This window comes from Entelurus aequoreus, linkage group LG23, assembly GCF_033978785.1.
Source record: "Entelurus aequoreus isolate RoL-2023_Sb linkage group LG23, RoL_Eaeq_v1.1, whole genome shotgun sequence".
Classification (NCBI taxonomy): Eukaryota; Metazoa; Chordata; class Actinopteri; order Syngnathiformes; family Syngnathidae; genus Entelurus; species Entelurus aequoreus.
In genome coordinates, this window is record NC_084753.1 from 20,395,879 (window position 1) to 20,414,940 (window position 19,062).

General features: G+C 36.8%; 1 protein-coding gene and 1 non-coding gene across 2 annotated transcripts in view; both read left to right on the forward strand.

Annotated features, from left to right (window-relative positions):
- Positions 1-10,563: 10,563 nt before the first annotated feature.
- trnat-ugu (transfer RNA threonine (anticodon UGU)) lies at positions 10,564-10,636 on the forward strand. The gene has a single exon. It is a non-coding gene; the product is annotated as a tRNA-Thr (tRNA).
- A 2,023-nt stretch (positions 10,637-12,659) lies between these two features.
- extl3 (exostosin-like glycosyltransferase 3) overlaps positions 12,660-19,062 on the forward strand; it is a 62,753-nt gene continuing 56,350 nt past the window's right edge. The window contains exon 1 of the mRNA XM_062033806.1: positions 12,660-12,846. The gene's annotated coding sequence lies outside the window, so the exon portion shown is untranslated. The remainder of the gene's footprint in view (positions 12,847-19,062) is intronic.

The window sequence follows — 19,062 nt, forward strand, 5'->3', positions numbered from 1 at the left end:
TCTCAAAGTGGAATATTTAATGTGATGTAGTTGGAGCCTTGAATAGGTCAATAATCAATAATTCATAATGACTGATTTTGATTCATTATTATTTTTTAAAGGAAACAGCCAGCATGTTAGCTTTGTGTCATTGGAGTAAACATTGCAACATTTTCTTGTCACCTGTTTGCTTTTTTATACAACTTTTTATGTTTTTTATTTATTTAATCGTATTTTTAGAATGTGTCGTGGGGCCGTTAAAAAATTACCTGCGGTCCGCAAATGGCCCCCGGGCCGGACTTTGGATACCACTGCCTTATGCATTTAATGTTTCTAGCTGTTCAGATCGTGAAAAGGATCGATTATACATATATATATATATATACTTTTTATTTTTTTCCCCCAAGATGGTGCTGCTGTTGGCAGGAGCTCTGTGCTCTTGTGTCATCCTTTTGTGTTTCCCTCTTGTTTTCATGTGTTATATATATATATATATATATATATATATATATATATATATATATATATATATATATATATATATATATATATATATATATATATATATATATATATATATATATATATATATATATATATATATATATATATATATATATATATATATATATTAGGGCTGTGAATCTTTGGGTGTCCCACGATTCGATTCAAAATCGATTCTTGGGGTCACGATTCGATTCAAAATCGATTTTATTTTTTTCAATTCAACACGATTCTCGATTAAAAAACGATTTTAAAAAAAAAAAAATGTTATGAAAACAAAACAAAACAAAACAATACCATAATAATGCAATACAATTTCAAAACCAAACCCGACCCAGCAACATTCAGAATAGCAATAAACCGAGCAATTGAGGACACACAAACATGACACGGAACAATCTAAAAGTAGTGAGACAAAAATGAATATTATCAACAACAGTATCAATATTAGTAACAATTTCAACATAGCAGTGATTAAAAATCCCTCATTGATATTATCATTACAGACATTAATAAAAAAAAAAAAAAAAGAAAAAAAAAAAAGAACGATAGTGTCACAGTGGCTTACACTTGCATCACAACTTGAAAACACATTGTGTCCAATATTTTCCACAATGATATAGTAAGTCATATTTTGGTTAATTTAATAGTTAAAACAAATTTAAATAATGGATCCCATATTCCAATATATGACTCATTATTATCTAAACTAAATGCAGTTTTTTCTACTGATATCATCTCCATAGCTTGTGTGTACCAGTCAGTATGAGTTGGACTATTAACATATATCCATTTTTTAAATATTACCCTTTTTGTTATTATGCATATTGAAAGAAATGCATTTTTATTCTTTGATGACACGTTACTAAATGGATGGAGATCCCCAAGAATACAAGTTTGCAGTGTCATTGGGATATTTATATTAAGGACTGTGATTGCTTCTTTTGTTGTTTTCAACCATAACTCTTTTATTCTCTGACATTCCCACAATAAATGAACAAGAGTTGCCTCGGCTGCCCGACACTTCATACATAACTTGCTATCTACTACACCAATTTTAAACAGCTGAGAAGATGTAAAATACAATGTATTCAAGATCTTAAATTGAGTCAGTTTATATTTAATGCTTCTAAAGGGCTTATTGGCATTTTTCCAAATATCATTCCATGATATGTCTCTTTCATCTAAAATGTTTAAGTCCATCATCCATTTCCCAACACATGCATCATTTGCATTTCTAGTGTGGTGTTCATTTATTATTCCATAAAATAGTTTAATTAATTTCTTAAATGTATCTTGATTAAAAAGTGCATCTTCCAGTTCATGATTTAAAGACATACTTTCAGAGGATATGCATTCATTTACAACGTGTTTTAAAGAAATACAATTTAAAAAAGATTTCTGGGTACATTATATTGATCAACTAAATCATTGAACGGTTTAAAAGAGTTTTTATTAATAATATGATGAGGTTTAGTAATACCTCTGTCTTTCCATGTTGTCCATTTAACCACATTGTTATTAATTATGATATTAGGATTGTACCAAAGCGGTTGATTTACAGATGTCATTGACTTGATTCTTAGTATTTTCTGACACAGTTTTAGAATGTAAAAGGTGGCTTCTAGTGGGCTCTGCCTCAATTCATTAGGTTTTTAAAAAATATATAATGTAAACTCCCCACATCAATGTCCAAATTCATTAACATATTTTTTTCTATGTTAATCCAGTCCTTATCTGCAGAAGAATGGAATAAGTGGCTTGCTTGTTCACAACCGAAGGAGATATAATAATGTAAGAAGTTTGGTAATTGTAGTCCTCCTTTATCTTGTGTACAAGACAACCTTAAGTATGAACAACTGGCCTTCTTTCCACACCATATAAAATGTGATATCATTGTATGTATTTTCTTAAACCAACTTTTATTAATTAGGACAGGCATCATTTTCAGTATATAATTAACTGCTGGCAGTATACTCATTTATACTATGTTCACCCGACCCCAAAGTGATATTTGGAGACGTGACCAGCGTTCCATTTTGGATTCTATCTTATTTTTTAAATGTTTAATATTTAGATCTCTACTTGCATAAAGGTTTGGTGTAATGTGTAGTCCTAGATATATGATTTCTGCCACTTTCAATTTAATTTTGGAGTTCTGAACTTGTGATTTCTTGCAGTGTTTATTAAGTGGTAATATGTCACATTTGTCCCGATTGACTTTATACCCTGATAAACAGCCATATTCAGTGATGACATTATTGATATAGTGAAGAGAGGAGTTAACATGTGACAGGTAGAGAATTATGTCGTCACAATACATCGATAGCTTATTATACTGAGAGCCAATTTTTATGCCATGAATATTATTTTCACTTCTTATTTTTGCAGTTAAGGGTTCAATACCAAAGACTATAAAAATGGGACCCATTACCTCCCTGCTTGGCACTCAGCATCAAGGGTTGGAATTGGGGGTTAAATCACCAATATGATTCCCGGGCGCGGCACCGCTGCTGCCCACTGCTCCCCTCACCTCCCAGGGGGTGATCAAGGGGATGGGTCAAATGCAGAGGTCAAATTTCACCATACCTAGTGTGTGTGTGACAATCATTGGTACTTTAACTTAACTTAACTTTAATAACCAAATTAAATAATAATCCAGATGCAGGACATCTCTGTTTTACTCCTCTTTTTAACGAAAAAGGTTCTGAAATATGATTATTGGTTTTGAAATATATTTTGCAAAAAATATTTTTTGCAAACCAGTAATTATAGTCTGCAAATTATGTGTTGTTGTTGAGTGTCGGTGCTGTCAAGAGCTCGGCAGCATAACCATGTAATACTCTTCCATATCAGTAGGTGGCAGCAGGTAGCTAATTGCTTTGTAGATGTCGGAAACAGCGGGAGGCAGCGTGCAGGTAAAAAGGTGTCTAATGCTTAAACCAAAAATAAACAAAAGGTGAGTGCCCCTAAGAAAAGGCAGTGAAAGTTAGGGAAGGCTTTGCAGAACGAAACTGGCTACAAAGTAAACAAAAACAGAATGCTGGACAACAGCAAAGACTTACTGTGGAGCAAAGACAGCATCCGAATGTACATCCGAACATGACATAACAATGTCCACACAAAGAAGGATAAAAACAACTGAAATCTTCTTGATTGCTAAAACAAAGTAGATGCGGGTAATATCGCTCAAAGGAAGACATGAAACTGCTGCAGGAAAATACCAAAGAAAGAGAAAAAGGCCACCAAAATAGGAGCGCAAGACAAGAACTAAAACACTACACACAGTCATGGCGTGATGTGACAGGTGGTGACAGTACACCTAATTTGAGACAAGAGCTATAGTGATGCATGCTTGGTTATGGTTTAAATTCATATCCAACAACTGCGACAACGACCTTTTACTGTCAACTGAGTTGTTTTTTTCATGATTTCTGCTGGTGGTGTGCCACCGGATTTTTTCAACGCAAAAAATGTGCCTTGGCTCAAAAAAGGTTGAAAAACACTGGGTTAAGGGATACTTCTAGCATAGTAAATAACATTAAACAATGTCCTTGTATTGTCTGAAGATTGTCGACCTTCCATGAAGCCAGTTGGGTCAGTATGAATTAATTTTCCTATTACATTTGATAATCGTGTGGCTAAGATTTTTGCCAAGATTCAAAAGGATTCTCTCTTCATTCAATACATAGGATTTCAGCAGGATCTACCCCAGTCTGCTGACATGCAAGCAGAGTAGTAGATTTTTGTCAAAAGCTTTTATAATTGTAAAGGACAATGTTTTATCAACTGATTGCAATAATGTAAATTTGTTTTAACTATTAAATGAACCAAAAATATGACTTAATTTATCTTTGTGAAAATATTGGACACAGTGTGTTGTCAAGCTTGTGAGATGTGATGCAAGTGTAAGCCACTGTGACAGTATTGTTCTTTTTTTTTATTTTTTAAAAATGTTTTATGATAATGTGAATGAGGGATTTTTAATCGCTGCTATGTTGAAATTGTAACTAATATTGATACTATGGTTGATAATATTAATTTTTGTTTCACTACTTTTGGTTTGTTCTGTGTCGTGTTTGTGTCTCCTCTCAATTGCTCTGTTTATTGTAGTTCTGAGTGATACTGGGTCGGGTTTGGTTTTGGAATTGGATTGCATTGTTATGGTATTGCTGTGTATTGTTTTGTTGGATTGATTAATTAAAAAAACAAAAAACAAAAAACAATTTAATAAATTATAAAAGTAAAATAAAAATCGATTTTTAAAAATGAGAATCGATTCTGAATCGCACAAGGTGAGAATCGTGATTCGAATTCGAATCGATTTTTTCCCACACCCCTAATATACATATATATATATATATTTATATATATATATATATTTATATATATATATATATTTATATTTATATATATATATATATATATATATATATATATATATATATATATATATATATATATATATATATATATATATATATATATATATATATATATATATATATATATATATATATATATATATATTTTTGCATTTTGCATTTTGCTTCGAGACCCTTTGTGACTGTGTGACAAGGGGTGGCACTTTCGTGACTTCTGCGGTGCTTTTTTGTGGACTTCTGGATCTGCCTCCCGGGATCCTTTTGGCCATGGAGACCAGCTGCTGGGTCTCTGCCACACCAGAGTCCGTTTGGAGAGACTGGAGGAGATGCGGATGAAGAGACAGGGCTGCGGAGCTAGCGCTGAGCGCCGGGACGGACAAGCTTCACAGTGTCTTGGCTGAATGAGCAGGTATCGGACACCTCAGTCTCCCTGGACGTATCCTCGCTCATCCATGCAGACTGGACTCTGGCTGAGAGCTAGTTGGCAGCCGAGAGTGGAGTCTGCTCTCTTGGTTGCTTTGTTGGGTCTGCTCCTGTCTCTGGCCATGCTCCCTCCACCCCAGCAGACGATGGCGTGGAACACCGCAGAGGCTACCACAGTGTATATGTTTCTTTTACTTTTTATTCATAGCTGTATGTAGAAGTGGCTGGTTGCATCAGCTCTGCTCTTTTAATGTCTTTGATGTCCTTTGTGTTCTTTGATGTTTCCTTCTTACACACATTTAAGAGGGATGTGTGCTATGGCTATGAGTTATTTTTTCCCTTGGCCTCAGTCTGGACCCCCTCTCCAGGAGACCAGGCTTAGACCGATTTTTTTTTCCCCTCACCCCCCAGTGTTTACCTGTTTCTCACCTTTTTTGTAAGGGGCACCGGAAGTTGGCAGACCCGTCAGCGATCCTGTTCTGTCTCCCTGTAATGTTTGATCCTGTTCTGTCTCCCTGTAATGTTTGTCTGATCTTGAATGGGATTGTGCTGAAAATTTAAATTTCCCTTCTGGGATTAATAAAGTATTTCTGATCCTGATTCTGATGTGTATATGCCTGTGTATACACATGTGTGTGCCCTAGTGTGTGAATGTAAGTGTCCGTCTATCTGTTGGCCCTACGAAAAGGTGGCGACTTGTCCAGGTTGCACCCCGCCATCTGCCCGAGTGCAGCTGGGATAGGCTCCAGCACCCCCCTGTGACCCTGAAAATGGATGAATATGTGTAAATGGGTTATACGGTACTTGTATAGCACCTTTCGACCGTCAAGGTACTCAAACCGCGACACATTCACCCATTCAGTTTCAGTTCAGTTTCAGTTTATTATCGAACATGCATACAATACAATACAATGAATCACATATTTCCAGTTGTTTCATTACAGCACGCCGAAAAGGAGTAGGAAGATGCTGAGCTTATTTAATCCTACCCCTTTTCATACCATAGCAAATTTACCCTATTTCCTTGTTCTCTGTAACATAACAGTGAACAAATAAATAAATATACCACAGTTAAGTAAACAAATATTAAATACATAAATAATTTTTGTCTCAATAAAAAAAAAGGTTCAAGATGTCCACCACAATTCTTGTTCTGTGTACTTTGAACAGTCTCTTAAACTGAATCATATTGGTGATTTGTTTGATTTCTTTGGTTAATCCATTCCATAATTTAATTCCACATACTGATATGCTAAAGCTTTTAAGTGTTGTTCGAGCATAGTAATGTTTTCAAGTAGATTTTCCTCTAAGGTTATATTTCTCCTCTTTTGTTGAGAAGAATTGTTGTACATTCTTGGGTAGCAGGTTATACATAATTTTAGCCGTTTGCAAATGCACCAAATCGTAGAATTTTTCAATATTTGTGATTCACACACTGATGGTGGGAGCTGCCATTTAAGGCCTTAACCATGACCCATCAGGAGCAAGGGTGAAGGACACAACGGACGTGACTTGGGTGGTGGAAGCCGGAGATCAAACAGGCACTGCCGCTCTCCCAACTGAGCCACGCCGTCACATACGTGTGTGTGTGTGTGTGGGTGTGGGTGTGTGTACACATTTGTATATATGTGTATATGTATACGTTAGGTCAGGAAAAAAACACAGAGGCTATGTCATCCCTACAAGCCTGTTCCACAGGTTTCCCTGCTCATCAGGGGATTTTATTGTTTATAGTGTTTATATATATACAGTCGTGGTCAAAAGTTTACATACACTTGTGAAGGACATAATGTCATGGCTGTCTTGAGTTTCCAATCATTTCTACAAGTCTTATTTGTTTGTGATAGTTTGATTGGGGCACATGCTTGTTTGTCACAAAATACCTTCATGAAGTTTGGTTCTTTTATGAATTTATTATGGGTCTACTGAAAATTTAACCAAATCTGCTGGGTCAAATGTATACATAAAGCAACATACATTATCAATTTTGGTGATGTAGAAAAGTTACAATCAAATCCAATTAGCTTCATGGCATGGCCTCTTAACTGCATGTGAGTGATTATGATTGACGACACCCGTTGACTTCTCTCAGCCCATTTAAATAGGGCTCATGTGATGCAGTCATTAGACTCGGTTACAAACGCGTCAATGGGAAAGTCAAAGGAGCTCAGCACTAATCTGAAAAAACGAATCATTGACTTGAACAAGTCAGGAAAGTCACTTGGAGCCATTTCAAAGCAGCTTAAGGTCCCAAGAGCAACTGTGCAGACAATTGTTCGTAGGTATAAAGTGCATGGCAAAGTTTTGTCACTGCCACGATCAGGAAGAAAACACCTGCTGCTGAGAGAAAATTGGTCAGGATGACCAAGAGTCAACCAAGAACCACCAAAAAGCAGGTCTGCAATTAATTGGAAGCTGCTGGAACACAAGTGTCGGTCTCCACAGTCAAGCGTGTTTTGCATCGCCATGTACTGAGAGGCTACCATACAAGAAGGAAGCCCTTGTTCCAGAAGCGTCTAAAGTTTGCTGCTGATCACATGGACAAAGATAAAACCTTCTGAAGGAAAGTTCTGTGGTCAGATGACACAAAAAATTTGCTGTTTGGCCACAATACCCAGCAATATGTTTGGAGGAGAGAAGGTGAGGCCTTCAATCCCAGGAACACCAAGCCTACCGTCAAGCATGTATTATGCTCTGGGCCTGTTTTGCTGCCAACGGAACTGGTGCTTTACAGAGAGTAAATGGGACAATGAAAAAGGAGGATTTCCTCCAAATTCTTCAGGACAACCTAAAATCATCAGCCCGGATGTTGGGTCTTATGCACAGTTGGGTGTTCCAACAGGACAATGACCCCAAACACACGTCAAAAGTGGTAAAGGAATGGCTAAATCAGGCTAGAATTCAGGTTTTAAAATGGCCTTCCCAAAGACCTGACATAAACGTGTGGACAATGCTAAAGAAACAAGTCCATGTCAGAAAACCAACACATTTAGCTGAACTGCACCAATTTATGTTGCATCGGCGACATACATGGCGGACAATAACTGATACAGTCTTCGTTGCCAGTCCAAATGCATTCGTTGTTTTCTGTAGTCTTCCCTTGACGGCCAGGTAATACAAAGCACAGGCTACCTTTTTTTTTTATCACATCCACGGGAGCTCGCATTCTCGTTGACTCTCCTTCGACAAATGGATGAAGTTTTTCTGTAAGTAGTATCACAGCAGACCACGACATTGGAAAGTTCTCTTGCCGTCTGAGAAGTGTTGTATCCCAAATAGCTGCAATCGCTTTCTCTTAAGGTATTCATGTGTGATTTCCACAAGCGTCTGTACAGAGAGAAGGAGATACACAGGCATGTCTGGATGACTCATCTCCATATTTTCGGTGTTTACCTCTGAGTTACGAAACCGCTTTATTATGAAGCTGGCAGTGGCGCGTTTTTTCTGACGTCACTTGCTGTGTGGGGCGTTGTCTTTCTGGCGTCACTTCCTCTCCGAACTTAGTTTGTAAACGATCAATGAGTCCATACAAAGTTAAGAGCCGGAGATTCAAGAAATACACGGCGCACTTACCCGTGTAAAAAAATGGATAGTTTAGTGTGGCTGAAATGGGGCTTAGGCTAAATAATTATTTGTTTAAGGCAGGGGTGTCCAAAGTGCGGCCCACAAATTATTTTTTAACGGCCCCGCGGCACATTCTAAAAATACGATTTAAAAAAAATAAAAAACAGAAAAAGTGGTATAAAAGAGCAAACAGTGAAATGTAACAAGAACATGTTGCAATGTTTACTCTAATAACACAAAGCTGCCATGCAGGCTGTTTCTTTCTTTAAAAAATAATAATGAATCAAAATCAATGTCATTATGAATTATTGACCTATTCAAAGCTCCAATTACGTCACATATGCGGTCCTCTCCAATGTTTCTTATAGTCTTTCACATTGACGTCCCACTGGGGTGAGTTTTCCTTGCCCGTATGTGGGCTCTGTACCGAGGATGTCGTTGTGGCTTGTACAGCCCTTTGAGACACTTGTGATTTAGGGCTATATAAATAAACATTGCTTGATTGATTGATATACATGTATTGTATTGTTTTTTTAAATAAAAAATATCAAAATGGCCCCGGCTTACTTTAATATTTCAGTGTGCGGCCCTCAGTGGAAAAAGTTTGGACACCCCTGGTTTAAGGGGTTATCCAGCTTAATGTAGACATAGCCTCAGAAAAGTAGCGTCAGATTTACCGCCCATCCGAACACCCACTGGCAGAAATGTAGATCGGCGCCTATGCTAATAGGTAAGATCAAACTAATTCAAAATTAACTACTAACAGTTTTTGGAGGCCACTAAGGTCTCTGTTTGTAAAAATGCATATTGTGATTTTGTAAATTTATAAAGATGATGGATGTTGGTAAAACTTTACAAATATAGCAACGGTAATTTTGTGGTTGTAGTAGTATTTGTTTCAGTAGTGTTGTAATATTGCTTTACAGTACAAGTGTTTTGTGTTTGTATTGTGTTTTGTGTGTATTGTAATATTGTAAAAGAAGAAATACAAGCCACACACTAAATCTGCTCCTGCTAGCCCATGTTTTCCTGTTTGCAGTTATTGCAAAAATAAACATGTTCAAGGGGAGATGAGTTGGCCCATAGCTAAACTCCCTGCTGTTAAGAGTTAGAGAGATTTTATCACACAGTCGAGAGGAAATTACATCACAAACGGTCACTTAAAGCGCGCAATAGTCCAAATCCCGAGATGCCTCTTCAGTAATCACGAAAAGATTTGGAGGATGCGGGCATCGATCCCGCTACTTCTCGCATGCTAAGCGAGCGCTCTACCATTTGAGCTAATCCCCCGATACAAAATGTCACTGGACTAAAGAAATTGTCCTAACACAGCAGCAGTGAAAAGCTGTTTTCGGTATGTAAGAGGATGAATGCTGCAGAGTGGTTAGCTGATAATCCTAATTAAGACATTATATTCAAATTCCACTGCAGCATATCCTTACATATTTGTATGTACACTAATAAAAAACGGTCCATAGACGCTCATGAGGGGGATTAGCTCAAATGGTAGAGCGCTCGCTTAGCATGCGAGAAGTAGCGGGATCGATGCCCGCATCCTCCAGTCTTTTTTGTCAGAATGACAATCTTTTTTACTCATGACCTTTAACGTGAAGCAAACGTTAGTTACTGGGTTATGTACAAAACAAATTACGCAAGAACGGGTGACTCATAGCTAATAGTTAATTTGTCTTCCGATGCAAATGGTGCCGGCTCCATAGCTCAGTGGTTAGAGCACTGGTCTTGTAAACCAGGGGTCGCGAGTTCGATCCTCGCTGGGGCCTCGGAAGTTAATTACTTTTAGTATATTTATGTTTATTGTCGATTATGTTTTGCTATACAGTCGTACTTCACTGCATCCTATGAAGGCTTTTTATTACATCTTAAAATAATTAGCATTAAAAAAATCAGTGCAAAAATATGTCCAGTGTATAAGAATTCAGTGTAAAAAATCAGTGCTGAAAAATTCGCTGCAAAAATATTCATTGCTTCAAAATTCAAGACCCACTTCCGGTCATTTCAATAGTGTCTGCAGACCCCGAGGCTGCTTATCGGTAATTTAAGACTAAAGCGCCTCATGTGCTGGTTCTGATACAGAATCGATTGCTTCAGTTTTAATTTACCGAAAGTGAGTCTTTAGTTTTGAAGCAAAACAATATTTCTGCACTGTATTTTTTAAATTAAAATTGTTTTATACTGAATCGTTTCTATACACTGATTTTTTAAATTTTTTTTTTACACAACAATTTCACTCAATTCATTTTAAAACACTGTATGTTACTGTTTTGTTTAAACATACACTTTGCTCACAAATTTTTAGTCAATTAAATTGTAACCATTAATTATAAATTGGAGAAATTTACTTCATACTGGGAAAATTGGGTCAACTATGTCACGCCCCATAAACCTGACTTAAATTTTTCGAATTAGTGATTGTACTGCAAAAAAACAAAACGGATTACTAATATATACCTATATGTGTATATGTATGTATGTATGTATGTATGTATATATATATATATATATATATATATATATATATATATATATATATATATATATATATATATATATATATATATGTATCTGTTTATATTTTATTCTATTTCAGATTATTATTATTATTGATGTATTATTATTATTTATTTTTTCTGTTTATTTAATCCATGGGTGTCAAACTCGGGCCCGTGGGCCCAATTTGGCCCGCCGTGTAATTTCCCTTGGCCCTTGAGGCAATATCAAATTAACACTAAAGCTGGCCGGCTGATTATATATTGCCGCGGTAACACCGCATTCACCGCTAATTCTAATACTTGCCAACCCTATAATTCTACTAATACTTGCCAACCCTCCCTAATTCTAATACTTGCCAACCCTCCCGGAAGTCTTCCAAACTTCAGCGCCCCACCCGAGAATCATAACATGTGTGGCTTCTGCACGCACGCACGCACACGCGCGCGCACACACACACACACACACACACACACACACACACACACACACACACACACACACACACACACACACACACACACACACACACACACACACACACACACACACACACACACACACACACACACACACACACACAGGGAGGGAGCTTTGGTGGTAGCGGGGGTATATTTTGTAGCGTCCCGGAAGACTTTTTATATAACCAAGGCTTATATAAAAAGTTATATAAGCCTTGCTTGTTCAATATTCAATGCAAAACCTGTTTGGGTCCCTATTAAAAGGTTCATTTGTTCAACCTTGGCCCGCGGCTTTGTTCAGTTTTAAATTTTGGCCCACTCTGTATTTGAGTTTGACACCCCTGATTTAATCGATGTATTTGTAGATATTACTTCGTTTTTTGTTGTTGTTTCTTTCTTTTTTGGGGGGGGATGTGGGTGGTACGGCTGGGATATAAACACAAATATTTTGACATTTAGGGCAGACAATAGATGTATGATTTATGTGAATATGATGTAATGGATATGAATGTTGATGCTGGATGTCAATAAAAATAAAATGAAAAAAAAATCAAATAAATTGTCACCATAATTTAATTCCGTTCACAAAGTTTAAATGCAAACAATTCAGTGTTTCATAAAAGGACACGTATTAACCTCCATATTAAACAATATTTCACAAAGCTTATCAATTATGAGATATTTGCTTATTGTACAAATTCAAAATGTGGAATAAAAACACACCATCAAGGAATTGAAGTACTATTTGTAACCAGCAGATGTCGTATTTTCACCACCTTTTTAATGCCATGTTAAACAGCACAGATTCTACCCACAATGCCTTGTGGCGCCGTTCTCCGTGCTGTTTGTGCGGGCCGTCTCAGCAGCAACAATGCCCGTTTTAATGGTGCGCTGAGCTCCTCCACAGCCTCGCCCGGAATATCGATTCGTGCAAAATCATCGCAAGGGAGGATTTACGAGCTGACAAACCTTCGGTGCGGCTGTGGCTGATCCAGTCGGACATCCCGGAGGGTCTTGAGAGGGTGAGTAGCCGCTGAAGCTAACATTGGAGGGCCAGTGAAGAAGGGATAGAGAACTGCTGGCTAACATGCGAGCTAACAGACGTTCCGTAGCCCCCTTCTACATACATTTATTACACTTCTCACCTTCATTCCCAATACTTTAACTATTTACATTTAATTAACCTCATTGGATATTTTACTGTGTTGTGTTGCTCGTTTTCTGCAGCTGTTCGGACCCTACACACACGTCAACCAAGTTAGTGTGGTATGAACCTTGCGATTTTCTTCAGTAAATATTTTTATTTAGTCCACAGTCTTAACAAATTACATTAAAAAGCTTGGATTCCGTGCTGACAAATCCCCGTTTCCATTAAAACATAGTTAAACATACTGTATACTGTAGATGTAAAGTTGTGTAAATGTCTTATTTTCTGTATGCAAATTTGCAACTCTTACTTTTGATACAATCTGGTACTGTAATGTCATATGTTTGTTGTAATATTGTTTGCCAAATTAGATTTGTTTTATTTGATTTTATACATTTTTATTTCAAATATGCAAAAAAACAAGAGCAAGCCTGAGCCAATACAGTGCTGTAGCCTAAACAGCCATTATAACAAAATGAAAACAATGGAGGATAAAAAACGATACAAAAATAAACAAAATGAGCAATGGACTTTTTTTTTTTTTTTTTTTTACATATTTGAAAAGGAGTGAGAAGAAGTTTACACTTCTTAATTAATCAAACACAATTTGTTGATGACCGCCCAAAGACGTCTTATTTGAGAATGCACCTCATAGGAATAAGTGAAAATAGAAATAATCTGTTCCAGTGTCAAACTGTCACATCTGTGTGTTCATGTAAACCTGTTTTTTTCCTCCTTTTTTATAATAAATTATCTTAATTTGACTGCATCTCGGCCTCGACAAAATACTGACCTACAAATTGATTATAAACCATAATATTGTCAACGTTATTTTGAGACTAAATGAACCACTGATGAAATAATAATCCAATCATACCCTTTCAAATGCAATGAACTTGTATTTCTCATATATTTTAACATTGTAACTAGAATGTTAACTTTTAAATATACTCGTTAAAAAAGACAAACACATAAAATAAAATAAAATATACTATATATATATATATATATATATATATATATATATGAGTAAACATTTTCACTAGATTGAAAATCACAACCAAAGGCAATGTAATAGGTTCTGTCTCTGTTAAAAATACACAACCAAGTCAATAATTAATACGGCTAAATAAAGTTATTGTGACCAAAAGGATCAGGGTTATCATTACTGGTTAATTAACTTTTTGAATATCGACTCAGGTCACTGGGGATGTGAGTGACCGGAAGAAAAGCGCTGACTTGATCTGCGAAAAGTAATGTTGCACCACCTTTGCATGTATACATTTGTAGACCTCGAATGTAAGACGACCCAACTTTTTTTTAGACTTTTTTTTCTGGAAAATGATTGTCCTAAATTCCGGTCAATACATATATTGGGACATGGGAGTCGGGCTATACGTTTTGATTATGTTAGTTATCAAGTAATATATCAATTTATTTTAATAATCGAGTAATCTATTAATTAGTTTGGCAAATCGGGTAATCAGATTCAAAACACTTTATAGCCTCAATGACGTTTTAGGGGAAATAGTTTTAATAAACAACATTTTTCTGCTTTCTATAACCTTAAGTAGGGCTGGGTGATATGGCTGAAAACTGTATCACAATACAAGTGTTTTATATATCGTTCAATATTATTGATATTTTTTTATGACGCGTGACGTCAATCGTTGAACCGGAAGTATTGGTACACCATTGAATCCAATACAAAAAAGCTCTGTTTTCATCTCAAAATTCTACAGTGTTCTGGACATCTGTGTTGGTGAATCTTTTGCAATTTGTTTAATGAACAATGAAGACTGCAAAGAAGAAAGTTGTAGGTGGGATCGGTGTATTAACGGCGGACTACAGCAACACAACCAGGAGGACTTTGAGATGGATAGCAGACGCGCTAGCCGCCGACCTCACCTTGACTTGCTCCGTCTCCGGGCCGCCGACCGCATCTATGATCGTCGCTCCGTCGATCGCTGGAACGCAGGTGAGCACGGGTGTTGATGAGCAGATGAGGGCTGGCTGGCGTAGGTGGAGCGCTAATGTTTTTATCATAGCTCTGTGAGGTCCCGTTGCTAAGTTAGCTTCAATGGCGTCGTTCGGTAACAGCATTGTTAAGCTTCGCCAAGCTGGAAAGCATTAACCGTGTATTTACATGTCCATGGTTTAATAGTATTGTTGATTTTCTGTCTATCCTTCCAGTTGGGGGTTTATTTATTTTGTTTCTATCTGCATTTAAGCCTGATGTGCTATCACGTTAGCTCCGTAGCTAAAGAGCTTCGCCGATGTATTGTCGTAGAGATAAAAGTCACTGTGAATGTCCATTTCGCGTTCTCGACTCTCATTTTCAAGAGGATATAGTATCCGAGGTGGTTTAAAATACAAATCCGTGATCCACAATAGAAAAAGGAGAAAGTGTGGAATCCAATGAACCCTTGTACCTAAGTTACGGTCAGAGCGAAAAAAGATACGTCCTGCACTACACTCTAGTCCTTCACTCTGACGTTCCTCATCCACGAATCTTTCATCCTCGCTCAAATTAATGGGGTAATCGTCGCTTTCTCGGTCCGAATCGCTCTGGCTGCATTGTAAACAATGGGGAAATGTGAGGAGCCTTTCAACCTGTGACGTCACGCTACTTCCGGTACAGGCAAGGCTTTTTTATCAGCAACCAAAAGTTGCGAACTTTATCGTCGATGTTCTCTACTAAATCCTTTCAGCAAAAATATGGCAATATCGCGAAATGATCAAGTATGACACATAGAATGGATCTGCTATCCCCGTTTAAATTTTAAAAAAATCATTTCAGTAGGCCTTTAAAGTGTAACAAAGCGGTGCAAAGTGTGAAAATGTAGACAGAGAGAAACCTGAGAAGAACTAATTGTTGCACATTGAGTGCCGGGAAGTTACAGCTGTGCTCAGGTGAGCGCGGTGAAGGTAGTCTGACTACGGTCCGTTTAAAAAAAAAAAAAAAAAAAAAAAAAACCTGTCATAATGTGGAGGTGACTTTTCCTTTTTTATCAACAATTTGTTTGCACTCTGCAGAACTCGTTTTTACTTTCTCTTCTCACTCCATGAACACAATCAACAAGATGGCGCAACCAACCTTGATAGTGGATACTGTTCCCTTATTAGCTGTTTGCATGTCCCACCCACTGTTCAGGGATCACTTCCTGTGTTGCTCTGTTACCAGACAGTACGTGCTTTTGTTCATGCAACCAACCTTGCTTCGCAACTTCTGTTTTTTTCGTCAAACCGAACACATTTTTTATTGATACATCGCGATATAGCATTTTTTTTGCCCACCCCTAACCTTAATAATTTTTTTCTAATTTGATATCATTATCAACTGGGAAATTGCTCTTTTAGTATGTGTGCACTAATAAAAAATAAATAAAAAAGTTTGCCCCCACACCTACACAGCACCGCTCTTATGTGCACTGACCGGGCGCAAACTATGTCTGCGTTTAAAAAGTTCTGTGCACTTGTGGTACGGAATTTATGAATGTTTATTACTTACACTCATTAACCGATTAATCAAAGCAACAGAATATAAATTGAAGCTTTTTTTCCCCCAATCATATTTATCGATCAATCGTTGCTATTGATGGAAAATGGCCCTGTACGAAGTCCGGTATACTGTATTTATTGCAATTTATTGTATGACCATTAATATCCGCTGTGACTTCCAAATAAACATTAAAAAGGTAAAATAAGTATTAATGGTATGAATTATTTATGTGAGTACTTGATTCCTAACAAATGTGCTGTAGTATGAATAGCAACATGGCGGTCAGCTCTTATACAGTATTAATACGGTAATAATATTATGCATTTGTTTTAAAGAAATGGAATTTCTAGTGTGAAAATGATTGGATGCTCGCTGAAAAAAACAATGTCATGAATTTAGACACCCTCGCTCATCTCCTGGCAGCACCGCAACAATTAAAGGCCACAATTTCTGTAATAGAGTGTGGTTGTAAAACTGTAATACGAGACGTTGTGTAACTCGCCATGTCTCCGGAGATTAGACCGACGTGTTGACGGGCCCCATTATGACTGAGGCTCTATCGATCGCGATGTGACCTTGAGAGTAGAATGCAATGCAGCCGAGAGAAAGGAAAAAAAAATAAAAATTTGAAAAGGTTGCAGCAAATTAACTCGCGTTGTGCATGATTCTCTGCAGGATCTTTGCAGTTATGTAAAAAAAAAAAAAAAAAAGGTTTACATCACCGACCTCAGCCATCTGCTACCCTTCTCAGACCTTGGCTGGCTATATCCTCACTAGAACACTCTGTGCCTTGCACACAAAGCAGGAAAATACACCTAATTTGATATTTACCGTTGTTCATTTATTTGACAGCAAATCGTTTACAAAACATTTTGCACTCTTAATTAAAAAGAGTGCTCATTTGGGCACCACTAAGGCCCCTGGCTCATCAGGATAGCATGATGTGATGTGCGTTCAAGACTACTAGGAACCAAAAATAAATAATAAAATAAAAAGTGTAAGGTCTAACCCAGGGGTGTCAAACTCGTTTTATTGAGGGCCACATCGCAGTTATGGTTGCCTTAAGAGGGCCGCTTTTACAATGAGTAATATATGAATATAAATGTGTATATATATATATATAGGGATGATACTCGAAACCGGTTTTCCCGGTTGTTCGATAAGAAAATAACCGAGTCCTCGGACTCGAATCCCTTATCGAGACCACTATAGTAAAGAAAAGAGTTGGTTCTTTATTCGAATCCCTCGGAACGAATCCCGTCCCGACCAGAAATGCTCCGTTTGACATCACAATAAATCAGTCACGTAGCTCAGTCATTAGGCGCAGATAGCGAAAACAGGAAAACAATGGACGGGAAAAAGCGCTCCAAAGTGTAATAAAGTTCAAAACAAAAGGTATAATCCAATGAATAACTTTACTGAGAGATTTGAGGAGGGTACAAACTCATGAAGAACACTTTTACGACCCACCGGAAACATAGCAACCAGGCTAGCAACGCACCTCCTTTACGGCAGCTGGCGCAACGTTCTTAAAGCAACCGCAGCACATACATATATATACAACACATCTCCCTTTTTTAACTTTTGTTTTTCACACTGTATATGTGTTGTCTGTCTAATTATAAATAATGCAGACGAGGCGTGTTGGCTGAGTTCTTGACGTTTACTTTCACGGGTGACGACATGCAACAACACTTTTCGGGGCTACCGCGCATGCTCGTCACTCCCGTTGCATGATGGGTAGTGTAGTTGTTATATTCCCTAGCTCATAACATATTTCCCCCTATAAAGAAATAATGTTAACTCAATAAAGTGTATTTCTTTTTTTAGCTTTAACTTTTCATTTTTTAGCATTGTAACCACATTTGCAAAAAACTTTTCTCTTCATAGAATTTTCTTTCTTTCTTTAAAGTGCAAAAATGTCAAAGCATCATAAACAGTTATGTCAAATAGCAGCAGAATTGCACTTTTTGGAGAGCTGTATTATTTCCAGTTTTGTGCCCGAGGGACTGATTTTATTTAACACTATATTATTATTTATACACCTATAGTGATCACAGAGACAGGTTGTTTTTGTGTTACTGTATATATTTGTTTTTCTGAAAAATCCCACTTAATATACTTTGGGTAACAACAGTCAATGTTAATTTTTTTTTTTTTTTTTTTTTAGGGGGGTAACAGTCAATATTTATTTATTTATTAGATTAAATTGTTTTCTTATATAATAAAAGTGAGCTTTTGTTAAACCAAATATTGTGTGTGTTTTTCCATATACAACAACCTATCTGGACTCGATAAGAGAATCGATAAGGAATCGGTTCGATAAGAGGATTCGATAATAGACTCAAACTCGATAATTTCTTATCAAACATCATCCCTATATATATATATATATATATATATATAAGACATTAACAATATATAAGCTGCAAAAAAAATATAAACATTTTAATTTAAAAACTGGCAGCTCAGTCACGAGAATTTTACAGTAAAAGCAGTGTTTTTTGTTTTTTTTTACATCATATCAAAACATTTAATAAATGGAATGGAAAAACAATACCACTGTCTTTAGCGGTAACATTCAGACAA